We start from the raw sequence: 16,177 nt of genomic DNA, 5'->3' as shown, positions 1-16,177 counted from the left end.
TTGTTAGGGTTTCAAATGCAAATTTTGCAGATGACAACACTGTTACAATGCTGTACGAACTGAGCACACATAAGCTCTGTGTGTGCACATGTGTGGCTGGAGCGTGGCTTCCAAGCACAATCAAGAGGGATCATGAGATATTATGTTCTCATGGCGACCAGGCAAGTGAAATAGTAATATCAATAATGCTTTAGACTTCCATTGTGAATAAACAGTGGCTAGTGCTATTGAGAAGTCAGCTAGGCACTCAGATTTCATTCTCAGGGGTGCACCTACACTTTTCCAGGCTTGCCAGCTCACCCTCTACTTCCTGCTGCATCATCAGAGCTGAGATGCAGAAGAATCCAAACCTCGCTTTCTGGTTTCCTATCGATTTTCATAATAAAGCTAAAAAATACTCTATTGTTTATTATTACCTTCTTAAACCCCAGTATGACCTTCAACAGTGTGTCCAAAGAAAACAGAATCTCCCCAAACCAAAAATTACAGATGAAGAAGGATTGTGGGCAAATTGCAAGGTGATCTGCGTTAATTTGTAGGGAATTTGTGTAGGTTTCTATGTTTCAGTCTTCCTGGGTGTGATGGTCAGCATTAAAAACTCTACCAATCACATATCCTTGTGACCCTCCTTCTGTCATGTCCCTACTGTTACCCACACACTCCATCCAGCTGTGGGGGTCTCATGATCGCCACCCCCCCCCCGGCTTCTCTCCCCGGCATGGGCAAGGCTTGGGCCCCAGCTTCTTCAGTCTTTCCTCAGGTGCTGCTTGTTCAATGAGATCTTTCTCCATAACCCTAGCTATCCTGCTGAACTTCTCACCCCAAGCCCATATTCTACAAAGCATGCAGCAGTGTGTTACATGTTACATGTTTTATTTTAAAAAGATTATAAACTAAATCCCAACATTTAGAATTTGTCTCCCGCTAACTCTTTGTTCATTTGTTTGTTTTTTTGTTGCATTGTTTGTTTGTTTTTGAAGACAGGGCTTCTCTGTGTCTCTCTGGCTGTCCCAGAACTCAGACGAGACTGGTCTCTAACTTACAGATCCTCCTGTCTCTGCCTCCTGGGGGCTGGAATTAAAAGCCTGCATCACCGATGGTGGGGCTTCCCATTAATTCTTCTAGACCCCACAGCCCAGAGTGGTTTTGACATGTATAGGTACAAAATAAATGTTTACATGGAAGCACAAAGAAGTGACTAGCCATCAAAAAAGTAACAAATGCACTGAACTCTGGAGAAATAATCTTTCAAGGACTAGTAACAGGCTTCTCTGCTTTATTTTCTTGTTTTGTTTTGTGTGGACAGCTCAGTGAGCTACTACTATTTGAAGTTTATGATGACTGAAAACAATGCTCCCAGGCTAAGCAGGGGTTTTCTGTGGTCGTTAGAATGCCTCCCCATGTGGACCCTAATCTGCCTTCTCAAAATTAGTTTTTAAAAATGAAGATTGTAAATACTGTGTACATCTTTAAATACTCCTTAGTCTTACAAACTTTTTATTCTTATCATATTATAGCATGTTTTTGAAAACAGAACACATTCAGCTTTGTTTTTCCCATGCCAATATGTGGGTGCTATGCATATTATGAAAAGTCAAGTAGCATAGAATGTATATTTAGAGGAGACGATTGATTATTTTTGGATTCTGTGTAACCATGCATAGAACAATAAATAAATCATCTGTCTTAGCATTCTGAGATCCCAAAGCATCTCTCTAATTCCCAGGAACATTTCCCTGACTCTGGAAGCTTTTCCCTTGACTCTGGAAGCCTTTCTGTGTTGTCCCAACCTACAGAGAGCTTTTACCAAGTGTCCGTATTATCACGGGGTTTGTCCTGACCAGCAAATTAAAATATTTAGTGAAAAGTTACCATTTGTCAAGGAAGGGAACTGACCAAAATAATTTAATAAGATAAACGGGCACACTTATCAATCAGAGGTTTAAAACATGAGATTTTCTGAGTTAAAAGTACTTGACACTAACCCCCAGCTTCCACATTATTTCTCTTTTTTTTTTTTTTTGAGATTGTAATTTAATTACAACATTTCTCCCTTCCCTTTCCTTACTCCAAATCCTCTCATATAGCTTTCCTCTCTCACCTTCAAATTTATGGCCTCCTTTCCCACTAATTGTTATTGCACACATATATGTATTCCTAAATCTAACCCACTGGCCTGTATAATATTGTTTTATGTATGTTTCATAGCTGACCATTTGGAGCTGGAAAATCAATGGATGTGCTCTTCCCTGAGGAAGACCACCTCTCCCACTCTCAGCTTTCCTAAGTTACCTGTAATTCTTTGTGTGAAGTTGCACAGCCTCCTGGGCTTTTCCCCTCCTCCAGTTTGGCACCTTCAATGGTGCCATCCTTGTTCCACTCAAGTTTAGGCAGTCACATTGCTGTGACTTTGTGGATGTAGTCTCTGGTATTACTAGGAGACACGATCCCCCAGAAAACGTCATGATCACCTGGCTCACACCATCTTTCTGCCCCCTCTTCTACAAGGTGTAGGAGTGTTTTGTAGAAGGAGCCATTGAGACTGCGGTCCACAACTCCGCATTTCGATTGGTTGTGGTTTTCTGTGGTGGTCTCCATCTGTTGCAAAGAGACATCTCTTTGATGAAAGGCTAGGACTACACTTACTTGAGGGCTTAAAAGACAAATGTTCATAGACTGTTGTTAGAAAGTGCACTGCTGTAGTAAGTCAGTGGCTGTAGATTCTCTTCCAATAGCCATGACTTCACCAGCACTGAGAAGTTGGCTAGGTTCCCATACCAGGCATGGTTTTCTCTTGTTGAGTGGGTCTTATAATATTTTAGTGTCTCAGATTCTCTGATAATAGTTTTTCTTCATTTTCTATATACTTTATTTTAATTTTCTGGCAATCCTGTGCTAGTTGGGAATAAAACACTGGAAAAGAAGGAATAGTTGTTTCATTCACATATTTCCAACATAAGGTCTGACACACAATAGGCATTTCATTGAGATCTATATTTAAGGTTAATTAGTAAGACCACATTATCCAACACACATACTTGTATGCAAATACACATATATATAACTATATACTTATACAAACATATTTATGATACACATATAACTGACTTTCAAGAAAAAGAAGAGCTAAACTTCCTAGGGAAAAAAAATTTGGAAAATTTTTACCAAAGAAGGAGCTTCCCAACATTTAGAGATTCTTCATAAACTAAATGTTCAATAAAACTATATAGGAATGCCATAGACTTAGATACTTCTGACTTCCAGGTTGAAAAATGCAAAACTCAAAGCAAATGCAAGAAGACAGGCTAAGTCATGATGATGTGGGCTAATGCCATCTTCCTCTGAATTCAGAGTTGAAGTGTGTGAAGATTTGCCTTTGGATGTGCTAGGGTGACCTCCTTGAGGCTTTGGTTTCCAGGGCTGTGCCTAAAAGCAGGTGGAGGATGGGCTGAACACTCACTGAAGGGGAATGGATGTGGCACTGGGCACACTGCAAGAGGCAAAAAGGGTGGAGTATATAAACTCCTGTCCCTCATCCCAGCATCCTTCTAACCTGGGCTTCCTCCTCATGAGGGCCAAGGTGTCCTCTTCAAGACTTGGATGCCGCTTTTGTTCATCATAGAGAGTTTGGAGTTTCTCTTGGTCTTGCTGTATTCAAATTAGTATGATTTCACTCTTCCTTCTTTACCTCTCTCAACTTAAGCTACGTCCTGCCCCACGGTAACGCACCATCTCCAGATAGTTACCTAAAGCTAACTGTGTGCGTATATACACGCATGGAGGAAGGCTGAGAGTGAAGTGACAGAGAAACCTTCTTTTTGCCATTGTAAATAAACCTAAATAGCCGATTCTGCAACTTCCCCAACATCTTTAGTTCCCGTAGGACAAGAGTCAGCAGATAAAAGGAAGGTCATGTGTCTCTTGGGTCCAGGCATTCTGTTGTTCTGACATCTACTCTGGCTTGATCTGTGCTAGCTTCTGCAAGAAAATATAGAGCAACTTCAGCATTGTACCACTGTACAGGATATAAGTCAGGTACCATCTGGGCACTGGCTAGTACAGAGTTCCTACATTTCACTGGTGAGTCACCTGCCCGCTATGGTGGATCCAGCTTGTCCTTGGCAGCCTCCCACCTTTGCTGATCTCAGGAAGACACTGATGAGCTTTAATCTCACCAGCTTGGTGCAGTAATAAACACAATGACCTCACCCTGCTGTTAGGTTCAGGCATGATTGCTAAGCCTCCATAGGGCTCAAAGGGTAAGACCTCAGTTCCTCTACAAGCCTAGAGCATGTTCCTTGTCATGGTCTTCTGTGTGAGTCCACGGTCTGGACTGTGCTTATGTTATCATATCTATCTCTATGCAATTCCACTATAGACAACATGAAGGGACCAGCACACTCTATCAGTTCCAGGAAAGAGAAGGCTGAAAATGGATCTCAGGTTTAGTGTGAATTATTGGCTAGGTACTTTATATTCCAAAGAAGACAATACAATGAATCAAATAGGTAAGGGCCTCTTGGGGATGGCATGGGATAGAGAAAAGTTAATGTTTTGTGGCTTTGACTTCAGCAGTTTAAAAAAAACAAATAAATGAATTAAAAAACCTTTACTAAAACCTTCATCAAGGGTAGCAACAGCCTCCAGAAGAGTCCTTTTTCTGAGAAATGATTTAAGAATTTTTTCCCACCTGTCTGCCCCAAGGTACATGCCAATATAATGCAGTTTTTAGTACTATTGCTTTGTAGCACAACTTGAAATCAGGGATGGTGATAACTCCAGAAGATCTTTTATTATACAGTGTTGCTTTAGTCATCCTGAGCTTTTTATTTTTCCATATGAAGCTGAGTATTGTTCTTTCAAGGCCTATAAATAACTATGTTGGAATTTTGATAGGAATTGCAATGAATCTTTAGAATGCTTTTGGTGAGATGGTCATTTTTACTGTGCTAACCCTACTGATCAGATCCACAAGCATGGGAGATCTTTTCATCTTCTGATATCTTCTTCTTCGGTTTCATTCCTTGGAGACTTGAAGATCTTTTTGTACAGTCTTGCTTGTTTAGAGTTACAACAAGATATTTTATATTATTTGTGGCTATTGTTAAGGGTCTTTCTTCCCTAATTTCTTTCTCAGTCTGTTTATAATTTGTATATAGGAGGGTTACCAGTTTTTTAAACTTAATTTTGTAATCAGCCACTTTGATGAAGGTATTTATCAGCTGTAAAAGTTCTATGGTAGAATTTCTGGGGTCACTTGTGCATACTATTATATCATCTGTGAATAGTGATACTTTGACTTCTTCCTTTCTAACTTATATCCCCTTGATATACTTCAGTTATCTTTTTGTGCTAGCTAGAACTTCAAATACTATGCTGAAAAGATACAGAGAGAGTGGGCAGACTTGTTGTGTCTCGGATTTCAGTCGAATTGCTTTAGCTTCTCTACATTTAATTTGAAGTTTGCTATTGGCTTGCTGTATATTGCATTATCCTTCTAAGACTTTTAACATGAAGGGGTATTGGATTTTGTCAAAGGCTTTTTCAGCATCTAATGAGATGATTATGCAGTGTTTTTCTTTCAACTTGTTTATGTGGTAGATTACATTGATGGATTTTCATATGTTGAACCATCCCTGAATCCCTGGGATGAATCCTACTTGATCATGGTGGATGCTATCTTTGATGTGTTCTTGGATTCAGTTTGTATTTTGTTGAGTATTTTTGCATGACTGTTCATAAGGAATATTGTTCTGAAATTCTCATTCTTTGTTAAAGCTTTGTGTGGTTTGGATATCAGGATGATTGTGACTTCATAGAATGAATTTGGAAGTATTCCTTCTGTTTCTATTTTGTAGCACAGTTTGAGGAGTATTCGTATTAGCTGTTCTTTGGCAGTCTGGTGGAATTCTGCACTAAAACCATCTATACCTGGGCTTTTCTTTTTGCGTGGGAGACTTTTAATAGCTGCTTCTATTTCCTTACATGTTATAGGTCTATTTAAATTGTTTACCTGATCTTATTTTAGCTTTGGTAAGTGGAGTCTATCAAGAAAACTGTCCATTTCATTTAGACTTACCAATTTTATGAAGTACAGGTTTTTGAAGTAAGACTTAGTGATTTTTTTGATGTCCTCAGTATCTGTTGTTATATCCCCCTCTTTGTTGTTGATTTTGTTAATTTGGATATTCTCTCTCTTCCATTTAGTTAGTTTGGCTAAAGATTTTTTAATCTTGTTAATATTCTCAAAGAACGAGATAATTGGTTTTGTTGATCCCTTGTATTGTTTTCTTTGTTTCTGATTTATTGATTTCAGTCCTGAGTTTGATTATTGCCTTCCATCTGCTGCCCTTGGTGTGTTTGCTTCTTTATGTTCTAGAGCTTTCAGGTGTTCTGGAAACCCACACACCTACAGCCCCTAAATTTTTGACAAAGAAGTCTAATGAAGCTGGTCAAACTGAGTGGCTGCATGCAGAAGAACGCAAATAGATCCATATTCATCACACTGCACAAAACTCAAGTGCAAGTGAACCGAAGACCTCAACATAAAACAGGATACACTAAATCTAATAGAAGAGAAAGTGAACAAAGAGCCTTGAACTCATTGGCACAGCTCAGGCTCTAAGAACAACAATTAACAAATGGGACCTCATGCAGCTGAAAAGTGTCTGTAAGGCAAAGGACACCATCAATAGGACTAAACAACAGCCTACAGATTGGGAAAAGATCTTCACCAGTCCTACATCCAACAAAGGGCCAATATCCAAAATATATGGAGAATTCAAGAGATTAGTCACCAACAAACCAAATAACCCAATTGAAAATGGAGTACAGAGCTAAACAGATTTTTTTTACAGTTCAGGATCTTTATTTCTTTTTGCACATTAGGCCAAGAATTCATATGGAGTGGGCTCCAGCAGCTCAGGCTCCTTCCCGTCAGTCCTCACAAAGAGTGCTTCTCTGTGTGGCGCAGGCTGGCGCTTCAGCTGAACCCAGGTGCCCTTCTCCTTGGCTTCTTATTCTTCTGGTCCTTCTCCTTCAAGTGCTTCAGGAAGCTGTCCCTGCTCTTAGAGTGCTTGACGTGCTCAATGTGCACATTGATGCTCTTGGTGAGAATCTTGCTCTAAACCACTTGTTCACAAGGATGCCCACAGCATGCTGGGTGATATTGTAGACTCTTCTGCTTTTGCTGTGATAACACTTATGGGGCATTCCTTTTGGAACAGTACCTATTCCCCTGATGTCTACAATATCACCCCTTTTGTAGAGTCACATGTATGTGGCCAAAGGAACAATTCCATGTTTCCTAAAAGGCCTAAAGAACATATAGTGACTACTTTTCATCTTTTCCCTTGTGTTTGTCATTTTGGCAAGTTACTTGAAGATGGCTGCCACAGCCAAAAGCAAACAGAGACTTCTTAACAGAGGAATCTCTAAAGGCTGAGAAGCACTTAAAGACATGTTCAATGTCCTTCGTCATCAGGGAGATGTAAATCAAAATGACTATGGAATTCTATTTAACAACCCTCAGCATGGCTAACAGCAAAAACTCAAGTGACAGCACATGCAGGTGAGGATGTAGAACAAGGATAATATCCCTGTATTGCTGGTGGGAGTGCAAACTTGTACAACTACTTTGGCAATCAATTTGGCGGTTTCTCTGAAAATTGGGAATAGCTCTACCTTAAGACCCAGCTATATCATTCCTGGGCTTATACTTAAAATATGCTCTACCATACCACAAGGACACTTTCTCAACTATGTTTATAGAAGCTTTATTTGTAATAACCAGAACCTGGAAACCGCCTATATATGTCTCTCAACCGAAGAATGGATTTAAAAAACCTGTACATTTACACAATGGAATATTACTTGGGTGCTAAAAACAATGACATCATGAAGTCTGCAGGCAAATAGAAAAGATCATCCTAAATGAGGTAACCCAGACTAAGAAAGATTAACATAGTATGTACTCACTTATAAGTGGATATTAGCCATGTAGTACCAGATAACCATGCTATAACCCACAGACCAAGAAGAAGCCAAGGAGAGCCCAAGGGAGGAAGCTTGAATCTCACTCAGAAGGGGAAATAAAATAGACATTGGAGGTGGATGGTGGGAGGGAATTGGGTGGGAGGGAGGGTAGCAAGAGGGAACAAGTGTGGGGAGGACTAAGGTAGAGAGATCTGGAAGAGAGAACTGAAATTGGTGGTAGTGGGGTCATCTCTGGGACTAGCCAGAAACCTAGGACAAGGGAAACACCCAGGAATCTATGAGGGTGACCCTAGCTAAGACTCCTAACAACAAAGAATCTGGAAGCTGAAATTGCTAGCTCCTGTAACCAGGCAATACTTCCAATGGAGGGATGGAGACACCAACCCACCCACAAAACCTTTGACCCAAATTTCTTTCTGTCTACAAGATGTGCAGGGATAAAGATGAAGCAGAAATAGAGGGAATGGCCAAGCAATGACTGGCCCAACTTGAGGCCCATCCTATGAGAGAGAGCCCACCCTGACACTATGAACTATATTCTGCCATGCTTGCAGACAGGAGCCTAGCATAACTGTCCTTTGAGAGGCTTCACACAGCAACTGGTTGAAACAGATACAGAGATCCACAGCCAAACACTGGGCTGAGCTTAGGGAATCTTGTGGAAGAGCAAAATAAAGGATTGAGGGAGTCAGAGAGGTCAAGGACACCACAAGAAAAGCTATAGAATCAACTAACCTGGGCCCATGGGGACTCACAGAAACTGAACTATTAACCAGATAGTGCGTATGAGATGGAACTAGGCCCCCTACACATATCTGGCAGATATGCAGCTTGGTCTTCATGTGGGTTCCCTAAAAACTGGAGCAGGGGCTGTCTCTGACTCTGCTGCCTGCATTTGGATCCCTTCCCCTTAAATGGACGGCCTTATCTAGCTTCAGTAGAGGAAGATGTGCCCAGTCCTTCTGCAACTTAACATGCCAAGGTAGGTTGATATACATGCAAGGGCTCCCTTCTATGAAGATAAAGGGAGGGAAAAATGAGAGGAGAAGTGAAGGGGGGGTGGGGACTGGGAAGCAAGGAGTGAGGAGAAGCTGTGATCAGAATCTCCTTGGGTGTAAGTTAATTAATTAATTAATTGGAAAAAAATTTTTTCCTCAATGTATCTTGTAGTAAATAACTAACTGACTTAGTTTTTATTATGTTGCATGCCATGCTGTTACAAAACTCAACAAAAAAATTAACTATTATGAAAAAATGAAAGCAAGCACGTAAAATCCAAGCAGAAAGTTTTCTCATAAAATTCCAAGACTTGGAATGACAAATTCAGTACTTGTAAAGGTTCACCCTCAGTTTGTGCAGGTACATGACTGTGTGCAGATGAGGGAACTCATCTCATCTCTCACCTGTTCATCAGTGCTCTGGCCCATCACCTGGGCTTCTGTAGAGATGAGTGACATCATCTCACCTGCCCATCAGTGCTCTGGCCCATCACCCAGGCTTCCTTACAGATGAGTGACATCATCTCATCTGTTCATCAGTGCTCTGGTCCATCCCCTGGAGAGATCAGTGACATCATGTCACCTTCCCACCAGTGCTCATCGGTGCTCCGGCCCATCACCTAGGCTTCCCTACAGATGAGTAACATCATCTCACCTGCTCATCAGTGCTCTTGGCCCATCATCTGGGCTTCTGTACAGATGAGTGACATCACTCTACCCTATAACCTGGTGATGGGTGCACTGGCCCTTCACCTAGGCTTCTCTGGACCAAGTGCAATGATACTACCCAAGGGCTGCCCATCATGTTCTCCTTTCAGCTAGACTTAACTTGCAAGGCCTCGTCATTCAGCCTGACTTCCCATCAGCCCTTTGTGCCTGACCAAATCACATGCAAACATGCCTAGGATGACAAACTGGGTTTCTTTTCTATACTCACCTATTTTCTGATTTTGTTGAAAGATTAGTGACTTGTAATCCACCTATCCTTATTCCTTTAAATTTGCACCTCTGGACCTTGGCTTCCCACAGTCTCCCATCCTGGCAGTTCATCAGACTATGTTTGGGGAGATTTAAATGTCCACTGAGACCACAGAGCTCAGATTCAGGGAAGACAAAGGTCATGGGATTATCTACACAACTGGGCACATACAGCTGCAGATTCAGAGCTCATCCCAACCTAACTATTTAACTGGTTCCCAAGTAAGGGTATCTCAGGTCTTTCTTAGATGTTACTGATGAATGCACTTCTTATAACAGGTTCCAATTGCTGAACACCTTTTCTATCTTTCAAAATAAATCACAAGGTATCTACAAATAAATGTCTACTGAATGCAGAGTCTACAAATAAAAAACCTTCCATTTTATATAATAAATTCAAGAAACTGAGAAATTATTCAACATTAATTACATGTATAAATTTAAAGACTATCAGAACAAAGTTTTCCATGTCTTCACAAAGAGCACCCAAGGGATTGCCTATCTTTTATCTTAGATCAAACTAATAAACCATTCCAAGCACATAATGTCTTACTTAGGTAGACACACTGTGACAAAGCCAAGGTTGGTTATAGGAGGGAACTGGGCAGGATCACCAGAAGATAACCAAAGACAGTCACACAGGTGTGTCTTCATCGAATGGGTGAGCTGTCAAGTCATCTACATGCTGTTAACACACCTAGCAGAGACACTTGGTGACCAGTTGCTCAAATAAGTGGGGAAAGTGACTGCTACATTCAGTGTCAACAGAGTGATGTTACTCACCAACAGCACAAATACAAGTTAACTCATGTTTTGCCAAGCCTGAGAGGTCTGAACCTCAGATAGAAGAATTGGTCTGATAAACGGGGTTCTGAATCATTGGACATATCTTTGATTTAAATTTACATGCTCTAGAATCAGAAAAAGGAAGATGACAAGAGATGGACTCTAGAGAATTCTAATTTTGTTACACTCCAGCCCTATGGCTTTCCCCAAGTTTTCCTGAACTTTGGTACATGGTGCCTAAGAATGGACTTCTTTTCATCACTATATGACGAACACACTTACCATTTCCGAAAGTTCCAAAGTGACACCTGCACTTTTCTTTGAGTCTGGGAACAGGGGTCGGTGTTTAATTGAAAGGTTTCTTTTTCAAATGCAAAAGATGTAGAAAATTCTGTTGTTGAGTCACTTGAAAGGGTTTTAATGGACCGTGTAATAGCTTACGTGACTGTGCTCTCTCATTTTAGCATAAGCGCATAAATATTCCACTCAAATGTTGGAAATCTATTCAAGGCAAAAATAGAGGCGCAGCATGTCAGCTACAGCATTATTTAGGTTGTGGTCCATTTAAACTACATCAGTGTGTCATCATTAATTGTGTCCTCCTGGGAAATGTACACATTATCTGTAGGAAGCATCTGATCTCTGGGAGGTACATTTCAATGTCTGGTGTGTGTGTGTGCTGACATTTAGAAAAACATTATTTTGTTCTACACCATATCGATGTAGGATTCCCTTAAAAAGAAACCATTTGTGTTGTCTTCTTATTCTGAGGATTAGTAAAAAAAAAGAGAGAGACAAGTAAAGGTGCAAAGTAAAAGTTTGGAGCTTTCAAAAATTGGTTTCTCAAGAGACGTTAGAAATAAAACTTTACTATCATCTATTTCAGCTTTTACAAGCAATCAGCCTAACTGCAGCACTGAACTGGAAGAAGGGCCTGGAATGCCCCTGTATATGAGAAAGCTGATTTCTCAGCAAGAAATTTTATGAGCTGACCCACAGTCAAGAGCAAGGCAGCATGGTCCAGCATGGGGGATGACACGCCTGACCTGGGCCTCCACTGAGGCCCATTTTGCTGTGTGGCAAGGATGAAGCTGGAGCTGTTGGCATCACTGGGTGGGCAGAAGCAACGCAGCTGATGCAACGCAGCTGATGCAATGTTCCAAGCAGCATCCTGAGAGGCTACGTATGCTTACTATCCTTGTACACGTTCTTATTCTTGTTTGTGCTAAGTGATAGCCTAATTGCTCTGGAGCTACATTAAAGACACAAGGACCAGTTCTGTGTCAACACAGTGGGCAGTGGAGCAGATTCTATGCTAAATAAGCTACTCATGACAACTGAAAATCTCTGCTCTGGGCATCCCTTACCATGTACAAGTCATAGGCCTTCCTCCCTGGCTGGCATTCTTCAAGTCACTATCTAGCCTTTCTTTACCCATGTCCTTATCCCCACTTGGGGACCCCGGCTGATCTCATGCCCACACAGCCAGACCTGGACTTCTCTAAGCTCCAGATTAGTGTATCTTGTGGACAAATATCATCTTTGTTGGCGGGACCTCTAACTTACCGTCTCTAAACACGTCCTTTCCACCTTATCCTCATCACCACCATCCTGTATACACTCACCCCCTCCCATGCCCTAGCAAGCGGTATTTATAGCCCATCATTCTGAATGGTAGTCCTTCACCTGCCAGTTGAAGTATGCTAACTAAGCTTTGGCCCCTCCCCTCCGACCTTCTTCCTACCTCACATCTTCCTTCTTTCTTTTCTCCACTCTTGTACCTTATGCAGATCTCCTAACCTGGACAGTTTTCCAGACTTGATGCAGTGTGCCCTGAGTCACTAAGATGTTTACCTTGGGACTACATGCACTGGGTTTCTTGTACCTTCTGCTGGTGCTGAACGAGCTTTGCTGAGGTTAGCAAATGTAGCATTCCATCAGGCCACCAAAGGGCCGGGAGGATGCACCCTCGAAGAAAGAGTATGATGAGCTTCCATGAGGTTGATTTGCCCCCAGTGAAGATCAGGAACAGAACAGATCTGGAAAAGGGGATTCCTGCTTTTCCCTCTGTCCTGGGACACTGTAAGGAGGCTTCTGGAGTACAGGCAGTGCCAAGTGAGGCACATACCATGTGGCATCCCTGCTAGGATGCTTGTGTCTCCTTCCAGATCATCAGTAGCTGCAGGCTGCATGGATCCATTTGTACAGCTGCATCCTCCCTAGATGCTCTCCCTTCCCCATCACTTCTCCTGTCTGGGTTTGGACTTTGCAAACCAAATATCAGCTTTTAAATTCTTGCCTCTAGCTCTCTTTTCTAGACAATCCAGGAATAAGTGTACTTCTAAAAGGGAGTTGATACAGCTTTAAGATGAAGCCTCTTTACAAAAAGCTATGAGCCCTTGGCTCACTTCCCTGTTTCTGGATTAAGTACAAAAGAAAGAATAAAGTATTTGTAGTTTAAAAGCATGTTTGGGGAAAGCTGCTGCTTTAAAAAAAAATACAAACTTTGGCTTTGTGTTTTCCAGCAGCCAGTATAAAGAAGAAAAGACCAAACTCACAAGCAAATAATGACTAGTAGTACATTTATCAAGGGAAAAAAAGTTTAAACTGTTCCTAGACCCTGAGATTTGGGTAGAATTTATTTCAATAGTTTTCTTATAGTATGTGGAATTGCCTCAAGTATGCGAGGCAAGTGCTCTACCACAAGCTATGCCCCAGGCCCGGCTTTGGGAAGAATTTTTCTCAATCTCCATGCAGACTCTTGAGCAATATACAGCAACACATCCCTTACACCATACACATTTTTTCCACAAACAGCTTTACACACACACACACACACACACACACACACACACACACACACACACACACACCATGCATGTACGCACACTGTGTTCCTGTGTGGCCATTTTAATACAAACTTAGGTAAAGATCATATCCAGGCATTGTTCACAACACTGGCTTCACAATGCTGGTGATGCTGGGAGTCAAACTCGGGGCCCTGCACGTGCCTAGCAAGTGGCATGAAATGGGAAAGGAAAACCCCAATAAGGTACATGGCATTGGTCACGCCCTGGGATACTTCCACAACTCTGACCTGTCTCTCTACATTAGTTGGGGTGACAGAGACGGGCTGGACGCTCAGAAATGAACTCACCACTGCTTCCCATACATTATTGGTGCTCAGTTTCTGCCACTGGCACATGTGCTTTAGCAAGCCTAGTGTATACTAGGAACAGACCTTCTTACTAGAGCTTTTCAGGTTCAACGTTTTAGATATTTGAAGATACCCACCTGATTACAAAGAAAAGGAAAACATTATGCCCAGCATGTGCCGAACAAAGGCAGTGGGAGGCAAGATTTGCACTGCCAAGGAGAGCCCAAGAGGAGCTCTAAGAGGTAGAACACTCACACACAACTCTGCCAGAGGACAGAGACAGCAATAGAAACAATACTGCTTGACACAAGATGTACTTCGGCATTTCTGGCTGATGTTCCACGGGGCAAATATGGAACAAAGGCTTATGTGTCACTTAAGAGGCTGTAGTTTGTGTTAACAGAACCTCTGCTCTACTCAGTACAAAGATCTGAAGCACTCTTTGATGCTTCCAAGTCCAACTCCTTTAGTTTCCTTATGGTTGAAACTATGCGGTCATTTTTAATTGTGTATCTATAGCTAACCCAGCATCTCTAGAAGAAAGATGATGACTAGTTAGAAGTCAGGCACAAGAGAAGCCAGGGGCTGGCTGGCTCCAGAAGAATCTAGTTGTAAGCCCCAATCTAGTACAATGATGGTATCTTGGTTTCACCAGGATTGACTCGCTCTAGGAATTAGATGCAGGTTGATTATAGAGACAAATCCAGGAAGTACCAATGAAGAGACATACGATAAGACAGGCTTGGATACGTGGACAGGAAAGGGTTTGTGTCCAGGAAGTTAACTCTCTGAGTAGGTTTAGTGCCCTTGCTGGGGACGCCCAGTGACCCCACAAAGGAGGGGAGAAGCTAGAGTTTCCTACACCACTTCTATTAGTCATTGACGGAAGGATGGTGAGGAAAGGAAAATGCCACTCATTCTCTGATGCTTTTCTGGCTGCTGAAAGAATCGCAAAATGTGCTCTGGTGACTTGAAAAAACCTGCAGATGAACAAAGGTCAGTGATAAGTGTGTGACATAAAGTTGATGTTTGTCTATAAGTTGTGTGTGTGTGTGTGTGTGTGTGTGTGTGTGTGTGTGTGTGTGTGTTGGGGGTTGTCATAGGCAATGCACCGGTGAAGCCATCTTTGAATGGTCTTGCTATTTTTAATGTAATTCTCCAAACTCTATACTTGTTCTAGCCCAGGAATGATGCCCCAGGGAGACACAAGTTTAAAGAAAATAATAGAGCCAATTTTTCTGCAGCTTTGTGCACAACTTGAACATGATTACCACCCTCAACAAGTATGGCATGTTGCTGGTGGGATTCCAGCTCGACTTGGGTCGGAAGACCATGGAGGTGCCTTTAGGCACTGCAGATGGCAACAGTGCTACATCTGTGAAGATGGCGGAAAGACTTTCATTGCACTTTGGCACAAAGTAGAGATGAGTCTTTGAGTCATTAACTGTATCTCATCCATCTCCTTTCTGATGTACTGATGACAGTTAAACTGGAGACGACTGCTATAGTTCAAATAAGGAAAGCTACCTAAGACTCATGTGCTAAAGACATGGTCCCCAGCTTGGCGCTACAGGAGGGTGGCCACACCCCCTTTAGGGTGGAGCCAACTGGTTGGTCTTCAGGTCAACAGTCTTCCTCTATTTCCCCCTGGCCAAGAAGTAAATAGCTATGCTCCCTCATATTGTGAAAGTTCAGGCCCAGAAGCAGTAAGTCCACATGACCATGGCTGAAACCTCCAAAATTGTGAGCCAAAATAAATGCATCTCTTTTAAAGTGTAAGATTATCTAAGGCACTTTGCTATGAATAGAAAGCTAATGCAGGCACCAAGGATGGAGGGCACTTCTGCCTTCCCTGAAAAAGCACCTGAGACCTAGGAGACAAGCGAAGACACTTACTGTGTGTGACTTCCCCCAAACAACAAAGCATTTGTCTTTTACTTTTGGGTCACTATATGGTTTTAGACTTGGCACATGGCCCCTTAGCTGTGCCCCCATGATCTTTTAGTTGAGTTTCCTTGAGTTGAGTCACACACTTACAATGAGTTTACTTAATCAAAATACTCTGTTCAATTGGCATTAGCCATCAGACCAACACGGTTTATGTTGGGAATATCTGACAAGAATACAAATCTAGTTTTTTTTTCTCACTACTATTCTAGGGCTTGGGGAGGTCTTGAGATACAGGAATAACTTGGCTTAATTAACGTGCGGTCTAAGAATTGTTACAGGACTTGACCTCTGGCCCAGACTGTCATTCCTGAAC

The 16,177-nt window shown here is 41.9% G+C and overlaps 1 protein-coding gene and 1 pseudogene across 3 annotated transcripts in view; both read right to left on the bottom strand.

Moving 5' to 3' along the window:
- Nucleotides 1-16,177, bottom strand: part of ZMAT4 (zinc finger matrin-type 4) — a 645,949-nt gene that overhangs the window by 282,982 nt on the left and 346,790 nt on the right. The gene's annotated exons all lie outside the window — the stretch shown is intronic.
- LOC311584374 (large ribosomal subunit protein eL21-like) lies at nucleotides 6,885-7,365 on the bottom strand (annotated as a pseudogene). Its single transcript has one exon. The product of its transcript is annotated as a large ribosomal subunit protein eL21-like (transcript).

This window comes from Acomys minous (genome assembly GCF_964271855.1).
Source record: "Acomys minous genome assembly, chromosome: 15".
In the NCBI taxonomy this organism is placed as follows: domain Eukaryota; kingdom Metazoa; phylum Chordata; class Mammalia; order Rodentia; family Muridae; genus Acomys; species Acomys minous.
Note: the sequence above shows the minus strand (reverse complement) of the source record. Positions and strands in the feature narration are given on the sequence as shown.